This window comes from Xenopus laevis, chromosome 5S, assembly GCF_017654675.1.
Source record: "Xenopus laevis strain J_2021 chromosome 5S, Xenopus_laevis_v10.1, whole genome shotgun sequence".
NCBI classification, from domain to species: domain Eukaryota; kingdom Metazoa; phylum Chordata; class Amphibia; order Anura; family Pipidae; genus Xenopus; species Xenopus laevis.
In genome coordinates, this window is record NC_054380.1 from 106866462 (window position 1) to 106890764 (window position 24303).

At 37.6% G+C, this 24303-nt stretch overlaps 1 protein-coding gene across 1 annotated transcript in view; it reads right to left on the reverse strand.

The window, feature by feature from the left end:
- LOC108718135 (neuronal tyrosine-phosphorylated phosphoinositide-3-kinase adapter 2) overlaps positions 1 to 11126 on the reverse strand; it is an 82673-nt gene extending 71547 nt beyond the window's left edge. The window contains exon 1 of the mRNA XM_041564950.1: positions 9847 to 11126. The gene's annotated coding sequence lies outside the window, so the exon portion shown is untranslated. The remainder of the gene's footprint in view (positions 1 to 9846) is intronic.
- Between the last annotated feature and the right edge of the window lie 13177 nt (positions 11127 to 24303).

Consider the following 24303-nt stretch of genomic DNA (forward strand, 5'->3'; position numbering starts at 1 on the left):
AATAATAGAAATGCTCTATTTGCTTCCACCAGTGCCACAAATACTGTGTGTAAATATATAGACTATCATTAATGTGTATAGCCCAGCGGATTGTTTTTAATTAAATAGAGAATAGAGAACGCTTTGAAGAGTTAATGGCCAAATTGGCATTTGACTTACAAAGTGCATTTAAGCATTAGTAAATCTAACCACACTTCCCCTAAAGAGCTGCATTATCAATCAGTTTTATTCCACTTTTTCCATTTCAGAATTTCTTCATGAAGACGAAGGGGCAGATTTACATAGGGTCGAATATCGAGGGTTAATTAACCCTCGATATTCCACTGCCGAATGTAAATCCTTTGACTTTGAATATTGAAATCAAAGGATTTACCGATTAAATCATTCAAAACGTTTGATTCAAAGGTTTTTATTCCATCGATCGAACGATTTTTCCTCGACTTAAAAATTGCTAGAAAGCCTATGGGGAACTTCCCCATAGGCTAACATTGCACCTCGGTAGGTTTTAGGTGGCGAAGTAGGGGGTTGAAGTTTTTTTTAAAGAGACAGTACTTCGACTATCGAATGGTCGAATAGTCGAACGATTTTTAGTTCGATTCGAAGTCGAAGTCGTAGTCGAAGGTCGAAGTAGCCAATTCGATGGTCAAAGTAGCCAAAAAAAACATTTGAAATTCGAAGTTTTTTTTTTATTCTATTCCTTCACTCGAGTAAGTAAATGGGCCCCTAAGAGACCTAACAAGTTCAGTGGATCCCTAATCATTTTAGAGTATATAGAACCAAATGACAAATCCTTTTGAATTGGATTTAATTCGGAATAAGTTTCAACAGATTTAACTGACTTTATAAGATAGTTTGAAATATCTTTTAAAAATTCCTGATCAGATCTAATAGCAGAGAACACTACACTACAGTTAAGGACATTTCCTGATTGGAACAAATTTTGTCCATGTTCCGTTCTAAACCATAGAAGTTCTGGTGCCCACTGTGTTTGTTTGCTACATTCTCCCAGCAGGTAGTACTGCATGTGTCAACTGTATCAACTAAGCAGCATTACAGGAGAATCAGTACAGGTATTGGATCCATTATCTGGAAAGCTGTTATCCAGAAAGTTCCAAATTATGGAAAGTTTATCTTCCATAGACTCCATTATAATAAAATAATCAAATTTTTTCAATTATTTACTTTTTCTCTGTAATAATATATATAATATATATATTGTACTGTATCCAAATGAATTAATCCTTATTGGAAGCAAAACCAGTCTATTGGGTTTATTTAATATGTACATGATTTTTTTTAGCAGATTTAAGTCATGAAGATCCAAATTACAGAAAGATCTTTTATCCAGAAAACCCCAGGTCCCGAGCATTCTGGATAACAGGTCCCATACCTGTTCCTAAAATATAATGGACATGGCATAAATTGCATCCTGCTCCTGAATTTTCCCATAAGATCATTATCCCATGGTTTGCTTTCATAAGGAGATTTCATTGATTTCATGGAGTTATTCACACTAGTTGCACATACTGTACAGTCCCTTAGAATAATAATAATATTATATTACAGGGAAGTCACAGAGTGACTTATCCCTGCAAACTTACAGCAGTCGAAATACCAGCAACAAGCCCACAGGGATTAATACTGAAACCATCAAAAGAAGCAAAGACTAAAAAGTGTATCATGGTCCAACTCTCTGGTTCAGGAAAATCTCCCTGCAAACAGTTGGCTTGACAACAGTGACTGATCATCTCATTTCCATTGCAGTGTTTCAGCTGTGTTCCAGCAAGGTTACCCTAAGTGGCCCCCGTTGAGAAAGACAACTGATTCCTTTCAACTGAAAATAGTGTCCTACATGATTAATATCCAGATGTTTTGCGTGATAAAAGCAATCATCAATAAAACCTGTTCATCTGTTGTTTAATACCAGCCACACATGTTGAACTAATTGAAGGGACAGAAATGTATTTTTTACATATACATATGACATCAGCCTGTGTACTCAGTATCATCCATATTAATTTAATTGTCGGCTAAAGCATTTGTCATTTGGTATTTCTTGTCTTCTTAATGTTCTAAGTTTGCAATATGTAAATTACCTTTGTCTGCAACAGTAGCTATCCTTTATAAAAGAATTCCAAGATTTATCCTGACCCTATAACCATTTAACCTTTAATCTGAATTATTGGATGAGTCTTGTGGGTTAAATGTTTACACAAGCATTTCTGTCATTGTTTTCCCAGTGACTAATGGCTTAAGAGGTTACCGACCCATAGTCATTCTTTACAGTACAACTCCAGCTCCCTACAGCCATAATGTGACAAAGCCCCTAGAATAAATAATTCATTAATGCTTATCTAACCACAAGGAGCTGCAATATTTAGATCTTGCATATTTCTCTAAGTCTCAAAGGGTTAAAAGAGCTCAGATATTTTGAAAAATTATAGTGAGTTTGTGTTAAAGTCAATAATCTCCTTTATTCTCTTGGCTGGTAATTTTTCATGCTGTATTGTATCTAAAAGGACAATTTATCTCTGCTTTTTTTAAGTGCCTTTCCAGAGCTCTCTGCCTCTCTTGAAGGCAATGCCAGGGGAATAGTAAATATTACTCGCTGGAGTTATGGTAAGATGCATTTGATTACAATCTAATAAATTCATAGAGGTTTTCCTCCTTGCTTGAATTCAACCACATTCCTTACCACACTTTAGGAAATGATTCCAATAATCAAATTATAGGCCTTAAGGTTTCAAAGTCTTATGGAAAGGGTTCAAGAAGTAGTATAATCAATATCTAATTATCGTAAGTACTGGCATTCCCTTAACCCATTGGCTGCCAACAAAACACCCTCCAGTCTCTCTTTAAAACTCTATTGCTGATTTGATTTCCAAGCTTTTTGCTAGTGAATGCTTGTTGGAAACTTGAGAGAATGTATGAATAGCCCGTGGCACAACATTTTCAGAGTTACACCTATAATAAATATATAAATTTGCTCATATTCCATATACTAATCCAACACCTTCGCAGGGGATATACCAAAAACCACCAAATACAGAAATGGGTGCATTTAATGTCTGTTCAACTTGTGCCAAAAGCCACCCCTTTACCTTAGTGCCAATCCTTGTCTTCTGCTATCAATAATAATAATAATAATAATAATAATAATAATATCCCAGGTCTCATTATAGGTATGGTGCATGGATATATAAAAGGTCAGCACAGAATGAAACAACTGTACACAAACAAATGGCATTAATATAGTGCAAAAGACAACTACTGTAAATACAGAGGACAGCCGTGGGCCCCTTCTAGAGTCCTCCCACCCGAAACTGCACCACTGAGACTGCACAAAACAGCAGCTCTTGCCTTGTTGATAGAACTTTTGACACACAGCAACTGGCACCCCTTTTACCCTCTTCACTGTGATCATGGACATGGAACATGAGCAGTTGAAGCAAACGAAGGATAGGCTACTACTTGTGCATTCTTCAGTTAAGTTTTAATGCTACCCTCTGACCCCGCTGCACTACTCTACATTTTTTTTATATGGTTTTGTGAGTCTCCTGTGATGTGCTTCAGGAGGGTCGTGGGAGGCATATTGAGGGGGTCTGGGGTTGTTCTTAGGGTTTTGTTGTTTTCAATAAGCCGCCCTTCTTCCCCATATTTTATGATGGCAGTCAAGACACTCCAGCTTTGCAAAGATTCCATTAAAACTGCACAGAAGGAACGTTGTTTGCATTGTGCACACAATTCCATTAGTGAGTTTTATGACATTCACACATATGTTGCTTGAAACACATATTGCAATTACCTAGAGGATTTGACCTCCACTTTAAGAAGGCACATTGTGATTGTTTTGCTACGTATCCAATCTGTCTGTAGTCCCTTGGGTGCAATCATTTCCCATTTATGTTTATTTACTTCAATGCATGCATTTATTTCTGTGTACTAGTCTTGTATATAGCCTGTGTTATTTACGATATCTGTATGCAGTATCTGTACAGTAAGAATGTATCAATTGCCTTTATGGGCAATTGTCTTCAGGCTGTTAGATGCATCTCTTTTAGTGACAAGAACAAACTTTCAGTATCCTTTTCACAACAAGTACTGAATATAAACAAGAGTAACTGCAGACAAGGACTGTATAACCTAGTAAACTAGAAGAAGGGGATGTAAAATGCAGCAGTTTGAAAGGACAATATTATATAGTGCATTTGTGCAGGACTGTTTCATTTACTATTAAAGGGATGCATCCATTTTTTGCAATTACATTTAGGGCCCTGGAAAATACATGTCAGTGCTCTAGTCCTACAATTTATAACAAATGCCCTTTTGCTATAAAACATAAATATTTTTATATTCATACAAACAAAGGTTTAATCCCCTTTGGTGATAATTATTCTTAGTACATTATTACAGTATCATGAAGGCTTCATTGACTGCACTCCAGATTCCCCCTCCACTCTCATGGCTAAGTGCTGACATTCCAAATCAAAGGGAAAGCACAGATGCTCTTCATTAGAGAAATTGCATAGAGACCCACTTTTTCTTAACATGTGAGCACATGCAAAGGATCCCTAGTGGCCTCTGGTTTAACTATCAGTGTCACAGCCAAAGAAGCTATGTAAATCACAGAAAAACTAAGATAATCAAAGTGCATACTTATTTATTTAGAAATGTGACTCCCATAAGTATGTATTGATAATATCGGCCAAAAAGGAAATCATGTTTACATAAATCATAAATCAGTCTTGGGATTTCTTGGATGATCCAAGATGGCAAACTAGCATTATTCTTCCTGTGATTACACTTCCCAACAAATAACACACCATCAAAAAAATTTGTGATTTTATTTTTTATAAAATCGGACTTTTAAAAAATCACAAATTTTTATGAATTTAGTAAACCTCGAAGATGGAAAAGTCAGAATCAGAAAACCGGCATCTCCGACCTGTTGATGTTGCATATAAGTCAATGGGAGAAGACCCAATGGTTTTTTGATGTGTGATGGGTTTTGTGTAATACCCCAAAGTTTTTGGAGTTTTTGGGCAAAAAACATAAGAAATCTGAGTTTTTGGGGGGAAAACCCGAAAAAAATCTGAGTTTAAGGGTGAAAAATCCTAAAAAAAATGTGAAAATCTGATTTTTTTACCCGCAAAGCAAATTGTCGGGAAAATGTAATAATAAATAAGTGTAAAAAACCTGAGCGGATTTGATCGGAGTTTGCAGCAGAAAATGTTGAGAAAAAATCGGACTTATAAATAACCCCCTAAGGGTGATTTGTTGCTCGCAATTAAAACTGTGCTACCACTGATGACATATCTCCCAAAAATGACTTGCCATAGAATTACATTAAGATTGCTGCAAGTAAAATCTATTACTTGTGGAGATCCAGCTTAATCATGGGAAAATGTCGCCCCATTTTCATTTTTTCCCTATTAAACCAGGTCACTGCAAGTAATAGATACTTGCATTGATCTTAATGTTATACTATGGCAAATCATTTTCTGGAGTTTCGTCGCCTGTGATAACACAGATTTAACCTCGGTCAACAAAACATACCTTGTGCCATCAGGAATCATAGCTAAATCTCCGCATGAAATTAGCTTCAGTAGTTTCTGTACTGTACATTTCCCATAACCCTCAGGAAGCTCGAATGACTTAAAAAGGTATGGATTAATACTGGTAAAGCTACAGCTGTGAAGCCAGAACTTGGACATCTATACACTAAATAGTTTGTTGGTGTAAGCCTGGAGATGAAAGCTGTGTCCTTTCACATCCCGCCTGGACTATGCGTGAAGTTATTCTGGGCATGAAGTGGAGGGAAGAATAGCTAGTTGGGTTTGTCTGCTAAGGGAAGACCAGTAGTCTTGACGTTGCCCTGGTCAAAACATTTATCAAATAAAACAGCATAAATTATATACAGCCTGGGGCAACAAATTACTGATTTGTTGAGCTTTCAATGGACTATACAGTTTATATACATTTTGTAGGCACTGTTATTAAGGCAAATTTTGCATCATGGCAAAATCTTGTTTATGCAACAGAATGGGGCATCTGATGCCCAAGCACTGGCTACACAATTAGATGATGAGGAGGAAGGGGGAATTTGGGGAGTACAGTGGCATCTAGGAAGTGCAGAATGGAAAGTGAAAGTAATTGCCTGCCCCACCTCTATGCCTAAGTATTAAATGATTGTTAGCTGACACAATAAATGAGTGTGTAACAGGTATGGATGTTTAAATAAAAAAAAGAATTTGGGTTTCCATACTTAATTTGCAGAGTACTTTTTTTATACAGCTTTTTACATCTGGGTGACAGGTCAGCTTGAAGTATTTTTTTGTTTTGAAGTTGGGTTTCCTCAAAATCTTGATAAAACACATAATGCAACACATGTGGATAACATTAATTGTAACTAAATAAATGAACCACTTCTTCAATAAGTTTCATTGTACCATTGTGATTGGAATTGGATCATGTCCGTAAGATTTGGCCAACAAAAAATCTGCAAAATTGAGATCCAGTGATACAACTGTACATATCAGTTAAGATTTAAGAATTCTACATATATTCTCATAGATAAATTGACAAATTAAAAATTTTTTGGGGGGGACCCCTTTGTCCACGGTTCATTATCTTCTTAAAGGAGTAGCTCTCTGTGAAATTAACTTGTGGTTCATTAAAATTGTATTAACTTTATGTTCTACAGGATTGACATTTCAACAGCTGTCTGGCTGCTAGGATCTCAGCTAGGAAGGAGTGGCAAATACACAATGTATTAAAATTAATTCAAAGTTGTAATGCAGGGCCTCTGAGCTAATTGTTACATTTATAAATGACTCAAAAACACTTCAAGTGTTTATACTTATTCAATGGGTAGCCTATGGCAAAGTGGGAGTTGCCTCCTTTATAGGGCTGCCATCGTAACATTGTTTTCTCATACATGAACAAGTTGCTCAGTAAAGGAACCATTGGGCAATTCAGCAGTGAGGAGAGAACCTTGCTGTAGGCTGCATCTCTCCAGAAGGGCAAATTTACTAAAGGGCGAAGTGACTAACGCTGGCTAAAATTCTCCTGCGTGACGTCATTTCGATACTTCGCCGAGACTGATGCTGGCACTCATTCGCACTCAATCGCCAGGCGAAGTTGCGCTCTGGCGAAGGGACGTAACTGTGCAAATTCACTAAGATACAGATTTAACTGAACGTTACCTCTCGCGCCAGACTTGCCTTCGCCACCTTAGACCAGGCGAAGTGCAATAGAGTAGAAAGTCCTAAAAAACACTGCTGTCTTTTCCTTTTTTCAGGGTTATAGGCTACAAAATAGTGTAAGATTTTTTTGGGGTAACCAGCTTCCCCCTTACATTTCCTAACATATGGCTCATAAACTATACAGTGGGCTCATGTGTAGGGCAGTATAACAACTCTATTTTCTTGTATTAAGCTTCCCTGGGCTTGTGTAGTGTAATGTATTTGCAGCAACAAATATGTCCATACAACTTTAACTTCCAACCGTATGCAAATTAGCCAATGCTAGCGAAACTTCGCTCTGCTTGCGAATTAACGCTAGCGCAACTTCGCTCTGCTTGCCGAATTAACGCTAGCGCAACTTCACCAGCATTCAGTGCCCTGGACGCAACTTCGTATGTTAGTGAATTAGTGTTGTCTGAGCAAACTTTCTGGCGAAGTGTTGCTCTGCCAGTGAAGCCGTTGCAGGCAAATTTTTGCCGCTTAGTAAATTTGCCCCAGGGGTTACAAATAATCACACACCTAAGAAGTTACATCTCAGAGAATGCATATAGCTTTAATTTATTCTAATTGCAGAAAATACGACTCTTAATCACTCTGGAGAAGCTGCCCAAACCCTGATTGTCTGTCCCAGAAGTAAGAGAGTTCCACATGAGACAGACAATAGGGCTGTTGAGCTCACCCCTATTAAGTTCTGCATAAGATAAAAGGGCAATGGCAATAATCTATATCTTGTATGCTTTCATCTATCTTGTTTAGCTTGTGCATACATTACCTAACAATTTCGTGCCATACAGAGAGAGATGAGCAAGTTCAGCCACCATTGTAGCCTATGAGGCCCACACCTTCTCATTGGGCATGACAGCAGGCAGTACTAGGTGCTGAAGCAACACATGCATGTTAGCATAGGGGTGTGTGACTTTATGCAGGGAAGTTCCCATGCAGCACAGATGAAAATGAGCATCCTGTGGCCACTGCCAGACTCAGTGGCTGAAATCTGTAACTGCTTTGCTAAATACACAGGGGCTCATTTATCAACACTGGGCAAATTTGCCCATGGGCTGTTACTTATAGGAACTAATCAGTGATTAGCTTTTTAAAGCCAGCTGCAAGAAGAACAATGAATGCAGCAATCTGATTGGTTGCTATAGCTAACAGCCCATGGACAAATTTGCCCAGTGTTGATAAATGAGCCCAACAGTCTACATGAATGCTGTTTCACATGCATACTATCTATACTGCCGGATTTCCCTACAGGTTATAGGCATTTAATCTGTCGAATGTACTGTATTTGGCCTTTGCTGCTGACTTGTAGCTCAACAAACAAATGTACAGCTGCAGTTGGACATACCCGGTATCATAAGTATCTTTTGTTCCAAGAAATAACCATGCACTGTTGTCTTCTATATTGTATGCCCCTGTGACACTTTTAGGATGTTTAATATGGGGTCTGTTTTGTAATATTCCTTATTAATGCTCACATTGGCACATAAGACAGATAAGTGGGTGTAAAATGTATGTGCTCCTTTCCTAAAAGCATTTCCCTATAACAAAAGGAAAGGAAGGAAAACTTATTTTTTCTTTAGATTTAATATCCCCAGTGAAAATATTCCATGTAGTTGTGCTGTGTAATGCAACCACTGTGGCTACTTGGCGCAATCTCAAGATCGCATGTACAGTATGCAGTTGGAAAGTCATAACACTTTACCATGGAACTGATCTACCCGAAGGCCCATCAAATAAGGAGGGGCTGCATTTACATTACATACAGTTACCAGGTAATAGCTGGCAAGCTGTTTTTTTTCTCTTGGCAAGCAGCTGTTATTCACATAACGTCTGTAGCAAATTCTTTGGAAACTGCATTTTATTTTATTTTCACAAAGTTTGAACTGGTTTCCTACCAGGTGGCCTGCACTGGTTGCTATTATCTTACTTAAATGCATTCCCAGCAAAGTGATTATATGTGGTCCAAATACACATATAATAAACAGCTTAGGGTAAACTTGTTCTTTAAGAGCTTCAGTATTTATAAATGTAAAAGAAGCAGAAATAATTAATTTTTATGTTTTACTAAATTTCTTTGGAAATAAAAATGGCTCTGGATAAATTGATACTTTAAATTTGCAAACCTCAGAAATATATGAATGGTTCCAAAAAAAAAACCCTCCACATATTTCACTATTGAACAGCAAATTAAATACAGCAGTTTCCAAGCTAGAAACTGTCTAAAACAACTACTAATAAAAATATGAATATACTGTATATACTTTGTTTATATGGAAAGTAAAAAGAGATTGCATTACCGTATGTATGTGCATGTGTATGTACATGAGTGTTTGTGTATGTGTGTTGGCTGTGTACAGGTTTATATGTGACACTTTTTGTGTATGTGCTTGTGAGTGTGTTTGTGTATATGTCAGTGGCTGCAAAGCATGGGCAGATATCATGTAATAACAGAAACAAGTAGATACAGCACTGAAATGCAAATAGGCATTCAATATACAGTACATGCTAAAACATTGATTTAAAACTCTGAAGTGTGCTTTAAGATTAGTACAAAGATTAAAAACATTATTTAATAGGAAGTTAATATTAATGTACCTACCAAGAATAATGTCTAGTTGTCTGCCAAGGGTAAATATCAAACGTAATTCTTCTTTATTAAAAGTTTGTTACATCAGTAGAAGCCCTTCCCCAGGGTTGGTCTCAGTGCAATCCGCAAGAATATTTCAGCACCATAAGACAGACTTCCAGGCAGCCTGAGTTTCTTCAGCTAAAGTGCATTTTGAATCCTGCACCTTAGCCATTAATATTCAATAAATCTTCACATTTATAAGCCTGTCCAGCAAAGTGCAAAAAATGTTGGCAGAAAATAAAAAGCAATGTTTTCCCTCTTTAAATCCAAATTCAACAATAAGATTGCTTTGATACTGGGTGTGTACGAAGGACACCCTTCGTTGTGGTCCAGGAGAGAAGATGCTGGATGGTTTCTCTCCACTTCACTACACAGAGGATTACAGCACCATCAAATGCAATCCCACTCAGCCCTATGTGGTACCTCATTTGAGTGTATTCTAACAAGGCAAAAACATGTAGGAAATGAGAAATGAAAATCAATCCAGTAAAATGGCTTATTCCTGATGAAATGACGTGTCTGCGTCTTGCTACTTAGCTGCAGACGGTTTCAAGCAGTCTGGCTCATGGTATGTGCCCTCCTCCCCTGTGATTGCCGGCAGTCTTGCTTTCTCTCTGCCTCTGCCTGGCCGCTTTAGTCTGTTGATGCCGCTGTACTGTAGATTAATGAGGGATAAGGAAACAAAGACACAGCCTATATTCTTCTGAAATAAAATGGGATCCGTCTCCTTTAATTTTGCAATCCGTTCTCTGCCATCATAGAGGGCTGAGAGCATTCCAGCACCTTGGAGAGCACCTAATAGTCAGGCCATAGGAAATGTGCAGAACAGGAGCAAATGAAGAAATGATCGTGAGCAAACAGCATCATCATCCTGCCATAGACTGGGCCATTCTCTCCACAAAACAGGCTCTCTTCCTATTTGTGACCCCTGCTGAGGTCAGGCTCCAAAATAATGCAAAAGACAGATTTTGTGTTAAATCCACATATCCCTTTAAATTAGAGGCTTCCAGCTAATAAGTGCATGGAGGAAACAAAAAGGCTGTGCAAAATGACCTTTTAGCCCATGTTGGGGTTAAAGAAAGCAAGCAACAATTGAAGGAGAATGTGCAGCTCTGGGTCTCAGTTTGAGTCTCCTTCTTGGCATTTCGTATGCACTCTCTTCCTCATTGTACAGCAGTGTAATGCATACAATTCCTGCTGACGTACACCAGACTGGTGCTGCTGGAGTAATGAGAGGAGGAGCATTGTAACGTCGTCAAAACAACCCCCCACCACCACCTGCTCCCACTGCATAAATACACAAGCATCCTGGAATAAGGCTGCACGGAGCATTTGATGTGTCTGTGTACAGCTGTTTTGCATAGGAGCAAATAGTCTCACATTTCCCATTGATAACACATCCTCTGTAGCTCAGGATATAGTTTCTATTTGTTTTACATTTCCAAGTTAGAAACTTTTTTACGATTTTACCATTAGATATAGGGGGTGTGAGAGAGAGAGAAAAAAAGAGAATAAGAGAGACACTCAGAGAGAGAGATGTGTTACTAAGACAACTTCATAACCTTTTTAGTTGTTCATTTCACCACAGACACAGAAAGTGGCAAACTGCTTGCCATTTATTTGACAAAATGTTTAACTGGTTTCAAGATCTCTCTGAATTGTGTGAAAGTGAGACAAATGGCTTGTCTTACAGATGCAGAACATCTTTAAAACAACCAGTAGCAAGAGAACATAAGGTAAATGGAATGTACAACTGCAAAATGGAAATGTATTGTACAGGTATGGGATCCATTATCTGGAAACCTCTTATCCAGAAAGCTCCAAACGATGGAAAAGCCATCTCCCATAGACTCTCCAAATTTTTAAAAATGATTTCCATTTTCTCTGTAATAATAAAACAGTAACTTGTACTTGATCCAAAAACCCCAGATCCCGGGGATTCTGAATAACAGGATACCTACCTATATATATATGTGTGTATATATATATATATATATATATATATATATATATATATATATATATATGTCTTGAGAAAGGTCCAGACTGGACCGAAACATTGACAAATAAACTTCACTTTGCTTGATCTCATTATGAAGTCCTGGAGTGCGTCATTCCTTGGAACACGACTATATATATATATATATATATATATATATATATATATATATATAGTAGAAGGAGAACCAGCACACACTGTAATCATTTAAAGTGAAGTCTTTATTTGCACAACGTGTTACATGTCAATCCGACGTTTCGGTCCCTCCTGGGGACCTTTTTCAAGGAGGGACCGAAACGTCGGATTGACATGTAACACGTTGTGCAAATAAAGACTTCACTTTAAATGATTACAGTGTGTGCTGGTTCTCCTTCTACTATCTACAATTTTGATCGTGCACCACTGGCCTCGAACTAGTAATGCGTGCTGGTACTGTGGACTATCTATCTATATATATATATATATATATATATATATATATATATATATATATATATATATATATATATATATTATTGTTAACAAGTCAAATTTCTTCTTTCTTCAAATTATTTTTGATCATACTCAGATCTATAATTCAAAATACCTCTTCAGAAAAAAGAACTAGTTTAAAATCACAGTCAAAAGTGCGGTGGGGCTCAAATGAACACAACTGTTATGTGGATTGATGCTGTTCATAAAATGTACTTGCGTACAAATATACTCCTTACACTTATGTGTAGTTGTGCCTAAAGAATCACATATATATGTCCAATAAACAGCAAGGGCTAGAAATAACACAATCCAAACAATTTTGACTGCAACATGAGTCTGATTTATCAACATAACCCCCCTTCCCCTTTGAATGTGTTGGATGCAATTCTTTAAATGCAATTATGTTGGCATTATGGTTAAAAAAAAATGCTGCATTGTGGGTAAAAACATGGTGAACTGTGGCCGAAATTGAACAGGAAAAATAGGGCCATTATCTGGACACTACAAATTATGGAAAAGCCATCTCCCATAATAACCAATCATATCAATAATACTCATAAAACAGTAACTTGTACTTGATACTAATTAATATATCATTAATCATTATTTAAGGCAACACAATCCTATTGGTTTTAATTTCATGTTCAAATTATTTTTTATCAGACTTAAGATATGGAGATCCAAATTATGGAAAGATTCTTTATTTTGGAAACCCCAGGTCCTGAGCATTCTGGATAACAGGTCCTATATCTGTATTAAGAAATTAAGTAAAACGCCTACACATCTGCACAAGCCAATGCAGAGACCTGTCCATTGGGGTTGTATGATAATTATGTTTATTAAAGGAAGGATTTCAATCCCCTTTGCCCTCAGTTAGCCAGTGGCTATAGGTTTGCAAATTTGAAAGCTTAAAGGGGACCGTCACCCAAAAAAATTATTCAAAATCCTATTTTATCACATAAGTCAAGCAAAATTAACTTTAATTACACTATATAAATTATTTGAATCGTGCTTCCTTCAGTCTGGGATTTCAAAATTATAGCAAGCAGGCAGGAGCCATTTTGTGGACACTGTTATTAAGACAAGCCTTGTATCATCTCAGAATCTTGTTTGTGCACCAGAATGGGGGACCCGATGTCCATCCCCATGCCCTGGCTACACAATTAAATGGTAAAGAGAACGGGGGAATGTGTGGAGAGCAGTGACATCTAGGAAGTGCTGAATGGAAAGTGAAAGTAATTGTCTGCCCCGCCTCTATGCCACTGGCATAGAGGAGTGGCAGACAATATTTGATTGACAGCTGAGATTTTTAAATGAGCTTACAACAGCTATGAATGCTTTAATAAAAAATAGAAATTGAATTTCATGTTTAATTTGAAAAGGACTTTTATTATACAGATTTTTGTGTCTGGGTGACAGGTCCACTTTAAGTACGGTATGTGGCCTACAGAAGTGCTGCATGCTTATTGCTGGGAATTCTGCTTCGCTCTGTGGTCACAAGCCTGCAACACCTGATCTCTAACAAATAATAGAGATGGGAACACTGGTGGAAGTCTGTCTTGTGTTACTAACCCAGTAGAAATCAATTAGCTGGCAGAATTTACTTGTTCCTAGTGATGGGCGAATTTATTCGGCAGGCGCAAATTCACGGCGAATTCCTGCAATTTGCTGGCGGCGAATAAATTAGCGAAACCACCGCAAATGTTTTTTTTGGATGCCAGCACATTTTCACCAGTGAATTTGCGCCGGTGTAAAAAAAACAGACGCCGGCGTTAAAAACGAGATGCCAGCGTGAAAAATGAGATGCTGGCACTGTTTCGCGAATTTCGTGGGTAATTCGGAAATTTTTGGGCGAAGTGAAACACCTCAAATTCACCCATCATTACTTGTTCCCTGTTTCAAGACAAGGGTTCAGTGGGTGCTATAGATTATACTATATATACACATTATGTAGATTACAATTATACCTGTTATAATGTTGCTTCCTTAGTGATACTGACACAAAAAATTGTTATTCAAAATATTAATGTACATCAAAAATTACCTATAGCTCATGTTGATTTTTTTATCACTTATAGAGCTGCTAGAGCTGAAATTCCTAAACCTGACCTGGTTTTGCCAACCTGACTGTCCCTTCTCAACATGTCAGTTAGAGTTTCTAACTACTGAAGCTCAAATATGGCAGCACCCTCAGAGAGGAACATGGGGGATTAGATGGGTAATGTAAAAGCATCTGTTAATACTTTTATGGCAAAATAATAGATAGCATGAGAAGACAATATTATGATAGATGTAAAAAAAGGTTTAATTTCTGGTGTCAGTATCTCTTTAAAATTAGTTCTTTAATCTTTAACTATAACGGGGCAAATCGAAGGAAAAAATCTTGTAGCGCAAGTGATTTTTTTGGATAGAATTTCACATTTTTATGCACATTAGCACACAAACTCAAATATTTGCATGAAGCTACTCCTACAGAATGATATTTCCTGCTCCCTGTACCACACAATAATGTATCTCATAGTTGGCTTGTGTATGATTATGCTAGTGGGCCATCTGTTATAATGAGCTGTTTAATCAAACACATAGAACTGATGGCATTCCACTCCAACAATGTTTTTCTTTCCCCCCATCTTTTTTAATGTGTTAAAACATTCCTTACTTCCATCTCAATATGGTTTATGTGGCAGTCATATTTAAATTGTTTCTGAAAGTGTAGATACAATTATTCGTTTTCAAGCATACGTTATGAAGTTAATGTATGTGTTAATGTATGTGTGCAATGTTCTTTTTCTAAAGATGAGATTTAGGGATGAGAGGTGAAAAGAAAAGTCTTCACAAAAATCCCACACCCAATGCAACTAAATGGTTTCGAAGTTAAGCCTCATTTATAAGCCTCGAGCAAGCACCCTGTTTTCAGCACTTTGCACCTTGTCCAATACTTTGCTCCCTGTGACACAGCTCTTTGCACACGCTGGAGACAAGGTGCTTTAGGGCTGATGATAACTATGTATAAATATATAAGGGGATTATATAATAATCTCTCTAATGCTTTATTTACCAGTAGGTCCTTCAAGCTGACACAAGGTCACCCATTCTGATTAGAAGAAAGGAGGTTCCGTCTAAATATTCGGAAAGGGGTTTTTTACAGTGAGAGATTTGAAGTTCTCTCTCCGTTCAAGCTTGACATCTGATATCCACTCATGTGTCTCATAATGGGTGAAATCTGCTGGCACTGCTAAGTGGTACAAAACATTTGTTTAATTCACACATTTACTGAAATCAATTGCACATAAGCATTAATGATGGGCGAAATTGTCCCATTACTCTTCACCGAGAAATTCAGGGAAAGATTTGCGAAACGGGAATTTTGTCGCCGGCATCAATTCACGGGTGGCAAAATCAACACAGGCGACAATTTAGACGCTTTTTTCCAGTAGACATTTTGACGAGCATTAAAGTCAATGGGAGTGCACTTAATTGTCTGCGGCTTCAGAATTGGCACTGGGAAAAATTGACGAATTTATAGGCCAGCAACGAAATTGAGAAATCTGCCGCAAATTTGTACCTGCCAAGTAAATTTGGCCATCACTAATGAGCATTTCTTGAAATAGATTTTGCTGTAGAAATCCAATGCAGATCCTTTCAATGCTGTACAATGACCTCCCACACTCATAGATTCTATACATATGTACTGTATACTGTATATAGGAACTGTTCTGATATGATGCATGTGTAAATGTATGTGTATACATCATATCGGAACAATTCCTATAAATACACATGTATAGAATCTATGAGTGTTTTGATGTAGAACTGAGGTCAGTTGTTTGAGTTTCAGCGGTTGTACATGGAAATAAAAGTAACGAAATTTGCAGTATGATTGTTATTAAAGGGAAACTGTCATGGGAAAAATTAATTAGTTAATAGTGCTGCTCTGAAATCCATTTCTCAAAAGAGCAAACAGATTTTTTTATATTCAATTTTGAAATCTGACATGGAGCTAGACAAACAGTCAATTTCCCAGCTGCCCCAAGTCATGTGACTTGTGCTCTGATAAACTTAAATCACTCTTTACTGCTGTACTGCAAGTTAGAGTGATATAACCCGTCTCCCTCCCCCCCCCAGCAGCCAAACAAAAGATTAATTGGATGGTAACCAGATAACAGCTCCCTAACACAAGAAAACAGCTGCCTGGTAGATCTAAGAACAACACTCAATAGTAAAAACCCATGTTCTTCTGAGACACATTCAGTTACATTGAGAAGGAAAAACAGCAGCCTGCCAGAAATCATTTCTCTCCTAAAGTGCAGGCACAAGTCACATGACCAGGGGCAGCTGGGAAATTGACAATATGTCTAGCCCCATGTCAGATTTCAAAATTGAATATAAAAAAATCTGTTTGCTCTTTTGAGAAATGGATTTCAATGCAGAAGTCTGCTGGAGTAGCACTATTAACTGATGCGTTTTGAAAAAAACATGTTTTCTGATCACAGGATCCCTTTAGTTATACACAGACAGATTTCACAAATGTACAGGTATACCTTATGTATGAATTTACATTCTTTACAAGAGCATAACCCTGTATTAAAGGAATTGTTCAGTGTAAAAATAAAAACTGGATAAATAGATAGGCTGTACAAAATAAAAAATGTTTCTAATATAGTTAGTTAGCCAAAAATTTAATGTATAAAGGCTGGAGTGATTTGATGTATAACAAGTCAGTCAAACTACTTCCTGCTTTTCAGCTCTCTTGGTTTACACTGACTGGTTACCCTGGCTACCAGGCAGTAACCAATCAGAGACTTGAGGGGCCACATAGGTCATTTCTGTTGCTTTTGAATCTGAGCTGAATGCTGAGGATCAATTACAAACTCACTGAACAGAAATGTACCATGTGGCTCCCCTTCAAGTCGCTCACTAACTCAGAGTTATAGGGGCAAATTCACTAAGATGCGAAGCGCCGAACGCTAGCGTTAATTCGCTAGCGTTTGGCATTATCGCTACTGCGCAAATTCACTAACGAACGCTGGCGTAGTTTCGCTAGTGTTACTTCACAACCTTACGCCAGGCGAAGTTTCGCTAGCGACGAAACTACGCAAATTCACTAACTTGCGCAGTGTACTGAACGCTACCTTTTACGCTAGACTTCCTTCGCCACCTCAGACCTGGCGAAGCGCAATAGAGTATATAGGGATTGTTTAAAAAAAAGTCAATTTTTTTTCTAAGTCCCAAAAAAACGCTGGCGTGTTTTCTACATGATGGCTGATAGGCTGAAAAAGATCGAAATTTTTTTGGGGCTCCCCTTCCTCCCCCCTACATTTCCTGACTCATGGCAACTTACCTAGACAGTGGGCACATGTGTTGGGCAAAATAAAATTTTTATTTGCAGATTTGAAGGTTTTCTAGGCATTTGTAGTGCAGATACGTGTTCCTCCATTGAAATTTGAATTTGGCGCCGTATGCAAATTAGCCTTCGCTAGTGTAACTTCGCTTTATATAGCGAATCAACGCTAGCGCAACTTCGCAACCTTACGCTACCCCTGTGCGCAACTTCGGATTTTAGTGAATTTGCGGAGCCCTGGCGAAACTACGCCTGGCGAAGTGCGGCGAAGTTGCGCCTGGCGCAACTTCGCATCTTAGTGAATTTGCCCCATAGAGCTGAAAAGCAGGAAGTTGGATTCTGGCTGTTTTATTAGACATCTGTTCACTCCAGCCTTTATATATTACATATTTGGCTAACTAACTATATTAGAATTTTTTTTTATTTTGCACAGCCTATCTATTTACACAGTTTTTAGTTTCACATTGAACTGTTCCTTTAAAACACTTTCATCGACTCAATTTTTTGAACTTTATGGTAATGAGATCAGTTAATAAAAAAAACAGATAGTGGTTTTTCTACTGTTACAAATATGTTTACACACCAAGAGACTGCCCCTGCAAGATAATAAGAAAGTGGGACATAACAACTCTAAAAGCATGTAGAACATAATAATATGGGAAGCAGCTGATGAGAGGGATTTATATCAGGAGGCAAGCATAATTTCACACCAGCTGCCATTCAACCAGAATAGACACTGGTACATGTAGAAACGCATGTGAAGCAACACAATGGCCTGCAAGATCCTGGAAATAATGAAATAGCACAGACCAGTAGAGAAACACAGTGGGGTCAATAAAATCCATAAATGCATTTAAAAATAAAATGCTACTGCCTTTTCATAGCCTTAATGGTTGCTAACGCTGCTCATTGCAGCCACAATTCTTCAACTTGGGCATTTTAGACTAGTGCCTGTCAGATGAAAAATCTGTGGGTTTTCAGTATTAGCACAGTTGTTCAGATATGGAGAACAATCTGGAAAAACTGTTTCATAGAGAGAAAGAATAACAGGACTATTTTCTGCTATTCCTCTTGTACCAGTGGGATGTGGGGTTACTTGGACTACAGCATTAAAAAACATTTGGAAATGTAGGAAGCGTTTGCCTAGATGATTGGATATATGAGGTATGGTAACATAATATACGTATGGGATCCATTATCTGGAAACCCATTATCCAGAAAGTTCCGAATTACAGAAAGGCCGTCTCCCATAGACTCCATTATAATCAAATAATCCAAATTTTTTAACATGATTTTCTTTTTATTTATAATAATAAAACAGTAGCTTGTACTTGATCCAAACTAAGATTATATTTAATCCTTATTGGAAGTAGAATGAGCCTATGAGGTTTATTTAATGTTAACATGATTTTCTAGTAGTCTTAAGGTATGAAGATCCAAATTATGGAAAGACCCATTATCCGGAAAGCCCCAGGTCCCGAGCATTCTGGATAATAGGCCCCATACCTGTATGTGATTTTTTGGGCTTACTATAGGTTCAGTCCTTCCCAAGGCAATGGACCTTTTTTGTCTATATAAACAGTCAATGGCCACCCCTAAAGCTCCTGCCCTTGGCAAATGCCCTTGTGTGCCTATTTAAAAAGTACAGCCCTTGCTCTGTTTATAAAATTCTTTAGGTGTGTTTGTTTGCCTGTGTTTTCTATGGGTATTCAGGTTTCCTCCCACACTTTGAAACATGCAGGCCAAAACTGCTTGTAGCTACTGTAGTAAATTTGATTGCAAGCTCCACTGTGGCAGGGGTTAGTGTAATTGATTTACATGGATATTTGCATGTTTTTGATCACCAAACTTTAAGGGGGTTATTTACTAAAAACTCTAAGGCTGCTAAAAGTCAGAATAAAAAAGTACTCCATCTCAAACCTGCCGAGGTCATGTAGAAGTCAATGGCAGATGTCCCTTTTACAACTGTCCCTTTTGCACAATAATTAACAAAAAATCACGTTTTTTGATAATCCAAAGAATTCTGAATTTTCAGGTGTCAAATCCGAAAAAGTTGTAGTGTTCAGGTGTCAAATCTGAAAAAATGTGTACATTTCGATTTGTTTCACAACTTTTTTGAGTCTTTTCCTGCACCAAATTTTTCAAGTTATTTTATTGAAAAATAAGGCAAAATTGTAAATGGGATTTTGGTTTAAGTTGTTTTATTAAAATTAGGAGAACAATTTGAGTTTTAGTTTAAAAAAAACCCTATGTCTTCTAAAAAAAAAAATCAAGTACAAAGTACTCTTTTATTATTAAAGAGAAAAAAGAAATAATGAAAAAATGGAAAACGTATCCCACACTAGACAGGATTTTTGGAAAATAAGTGATGTCCTTTACCACTCCGTTGTCTGTATTATTCTCATGGGTGACGAGGGTTTGCTTTTATGGTTTTGTTTTTACTGTAAATGGTTCAATACTATCGACAAATTTGGAATGAACCTGGGCTTTGTGGTTTAAAAATAATGCTAGTATTACATTTAAAAATGGATATTGCATCCTTTCTTTTAAGCATATGGATATTTATGAGGAGAGAGCTACATTAAGGGGCCCATTCACTAAGTTCGAGTGAAGGAATAGAGGAAAAAAAAATTCAGATTTCGAAGTGTTTTTTTGGCTACTTCGACCATTGAATGGGTTACTTCGACCTTCGACTATGACTTCGAATCGAACGATTCGAACTAAATATCGTTCGACTTTTCGACCATTCGATAGTCAAAGTACTGTCTCTTTAAGAAAAAACTTTGACCCCCTAGTTCGCCACCTAAAAGCTAACGAAGTCCATGTTAGCCTATGGTCCCCATAGGCTTTCCAAGTTTTTTCTGATTGAAGGATAATCCTTCGATCGATGGATTAAAATCCTTTGAATCGTTCGAACGATTATTCCTTCGATCGAATGAATTGCGCAAAATCCTTCGCCTTCGATATTCGAAGTCGAAGGATTCTAATTCGCCAGTTGAATATCGAGGGTTAATTAACCCTCGATATTCGACCCTTAATACATCTGCCCCTAAGTGTCTTTTTATTTCCAGTGTGTTGCATGGGAGTATAGGTACGCAAAGGCAGGGAAGTTCAGGGAATATTGGAATTGCTGCCTGCACAAAAGTATTTGGTCATTTCAGACCATGTTTATTAGTATGCAAATTGCTAATCATGTGCCTATAATAATACTGCTAGTAATATTTACAAAAAACCAACCTTTTCAAATATATATATATTTATATGTATTATGGTTATACATCATAATATAAGGTACTAGATCAAATATGAAATTATCTAGGTTGATCTTCACTTTTAGGAGTGTCCGATTTTTTACATGCTATGCTAGTTATTTTCATTTTGTGGCATTTGAATGCCCGGGGGCGTGAGCCTGGTACTGGGATCGACAGGGCTATGACAGGGCTAGGACGGGGAGGGAGGGGATTAGTGATGGAGGGACCCAAAAGAGATCCTCTAATGCCCTAGACATGAGCCCACCCTAAAATAAACGTGGCATGCCCCTCAAATGCTTGGGAAGAAATGATAAAACAAAAATCTTTAATAGTTAGGACTTTTGAAGGCCATCCCGCCAGAGTTTTTTTATAACTTTTATGACTTTCCGGCATACAGGATATGATATGGTTTTGGAGGATGAAGCTTTATCTTATCAGTTGCCTGGTCTAAGGTGGCGAAGGAAACTCTGATGAATGAGATAGCATTCTGTAAAATTTGCGGAGTAACGATTGCCTGAGCAAAAATTCTCTTTTTGTTGTCTACGCCGGTTAGTAAATTGGCGATGTCCCTGCAGATAAGATTTCTGTCGGATTTTTGCTAGCGATGGCCACTTTGCCCTTTTGTAAACCTGCCCCTTCTTGTGTACACATGAGCCATTCACAGACAAGTTGCTGTATTAGAGAGGGTACAATTAATCAACACATTTCTAACATTTACTCCCAGAGAAAATGATTCTCAGTTTATTTGTAAACTTCATTTACTGTATCAGGAAATTAACATAAGTGGAAAAACACAATATTTACATCCATCTGTTTTGTTGAAATATAAAGTTATAATAACATAAACAAATTGTATAAGTTGCATTTTATTGTATTTATTTATAATACAAATGCACACCGTTCTTAACAAGGCAAAAACATGAAAGGGGTTCCTTATTATGAATGAAACAGTTCTAGGAGTTTCAATGCACAGTTGAAATTAGGTCCCAGTACCGAAGAGCTTACAGTCTATGAGGAAGAGGAGACAGAGGCAAATTGAGAAGCGGAACAAGTGCATAAATCAGGCCAGAGGTGTGTTACTCCAAGACTCTAAGACTACGGCAACGCTTCCTCTAGAAAATGATTAAAGATTAGGTTTGAGAATAGAGTTATTATGGCAGCTTGCTGCATGCAAGGTGGTTACAATGTTCCAGAAGCAAGGGGCATGGGGAGACTACAGTAATTTTATGTATGATTCATATGAATCTGTATGGAGAACAGATTGCCCTGAGCTGAGTGGAAGGACTAGGAAAGAGAGATGAGGGCAGATATGCGGAGAGGAGCAGAGGATGAGAATTTTTAACCTTTGATATAGATATTGATATTGAATTCAGCTAAATACTGGGTCTGGGCAAACACTCAAATGAATCAGAACCCTCATCATGTGCAGAAATTGCCAATGCCAGCAAAAACGGCAATGCACATGCAAAATTTTCCATATCTTATAGGATTTAGATGCAGTTTGCCCAGGCCCCTGGATTTTTCTGAATTTGAATTCTGCTGGAAAATGCTCATCTAAATTTAGACCAAATCCTGGATCCTGTGCATCCCTACTTAACAGGAAGCCGGGTGAGCCTTAAGTAATGAAGGGGAGATTTAGGTGTAGTTAATGCGAGTGGTTACACTATTCTTGATGCATGAGCTGAGGTGTAGGTAAGATGCAGGCATCAGCAAAAAGGATGGATTGCAATGTATGGAGATGAGCTTTCCAGAGACCAACAAATAAGTAGGTACGTTTTGAGAAATGTATTGGTGTTTGAGGTGGTACAACCCTAATGTTGGTCTCATGCAGATTTTGCATGTGATTTCCGTTCGAAATGTACAGTACAGTATTCTTGCCCCCTCCAAAGGATTAATTTGGTAATTCCCTGGTGTGATTGTGCCATAGCCGACCATCCATGATGGAAATTTTCTCTGATTGCCTGTCTGATATGGGGCATTTATGAAGAAACTGCACTTGATAAATCAGACTTCTTAGGCACAATATAGCAATTTACACATATAGTTTACTTTTTTTTCTAACATATTTTTCTTTCTAAAAAAAAAGCAAACATAAAAGACAATAGGATTGTTTCAGATGCTATCTGTCTGAAAAGAGGCATCGATTAATTATACATGTGAAATGTTCCCATACGTCAGGGGCTCTTTATTGTAAGACTCTTGCTACAAATATATTTTCCTGGATATTTATGGAGGAACAGACTTTGGAACAAGACATCTCATCTCAGAAAACCGTATATTTCCTGAGCGTTTCCCAGTATGTACTTTGTCCTTTATAGAGAATGTTCCATTAATGCCGCGTGTACTCATATATGAACCCCACCCAGTGCTATTGATTTTCTCATGTCCTGAATCAACCTGTGTGATATCGCTGCACCGCTTAGGGGAAGTATTCATGACTGATTTTCCATTTGAGAGAAATGCTTCACCATCCACAGACCATCTATGGCTATTCAATATATGAGAACAATGTATTTATTGAATATGAATGTTTTAAGAATGTAAATGGCTTTCCTTCTGCGATCTAAAATGAGACATTCTGGCAGCTTCCCAGCCCTTTCATCATACTTCTAATGGATATGTTGCACCGGAGCTGGGCGAGCATTGAGGACGCCATGACCTCATACTCGGCGCTCTCGAGGGTTTTCATTAACAATGCAGGATTTCTGTTCAAAGCAAAAGAGAAATAAATAAAAACATTATCATAGCTCATATATTACACAGGAAAGGGAATCATGTTATCAGTATATATGGATAGCTGTCAGCAATTCTTTAAAAAATATAGACACAATGCAGTCGTTTTGAGAACATTTATCTAGCACCTACATATTTTATGGTTCCTATGACAACTAAGTTTATTATGTAATGAAATAACTAAAATAACATCAGATACTTTCATTTTTAGAAGGTGTTGCAGAGGCTTATGTTGGAATTAAAACAGAGAATAATTACATCCCAGCTGACCTAAACAGAAACTCTATTTTAGCCCAGAACTAGCTCTACACCTCGCTAATGTAGAACATTGGTTACAATGGACTCTTTCATTTAGCTGGACACTCACATTAATGTGTAGAGGAAGTGAGTGGTGTTGATGAGCAACATCTCTCAGAAGGATCTCGGCAGTGACATAACTAGATGTTCCTGGGCCCCACAGCAAATACATTTTAGGACCCCCCAACATACAGTATACACAGGTTGTCATGTTTTACAAATATATGTTGAAATTGTTCCTTAATTAGGGTCTCATGGGGCCCATCATACCTTTTGGGCCCCCCTGCAGCCACAGGGTCTGCTTCGTCTATAATTACACTCCTGGATCCCCG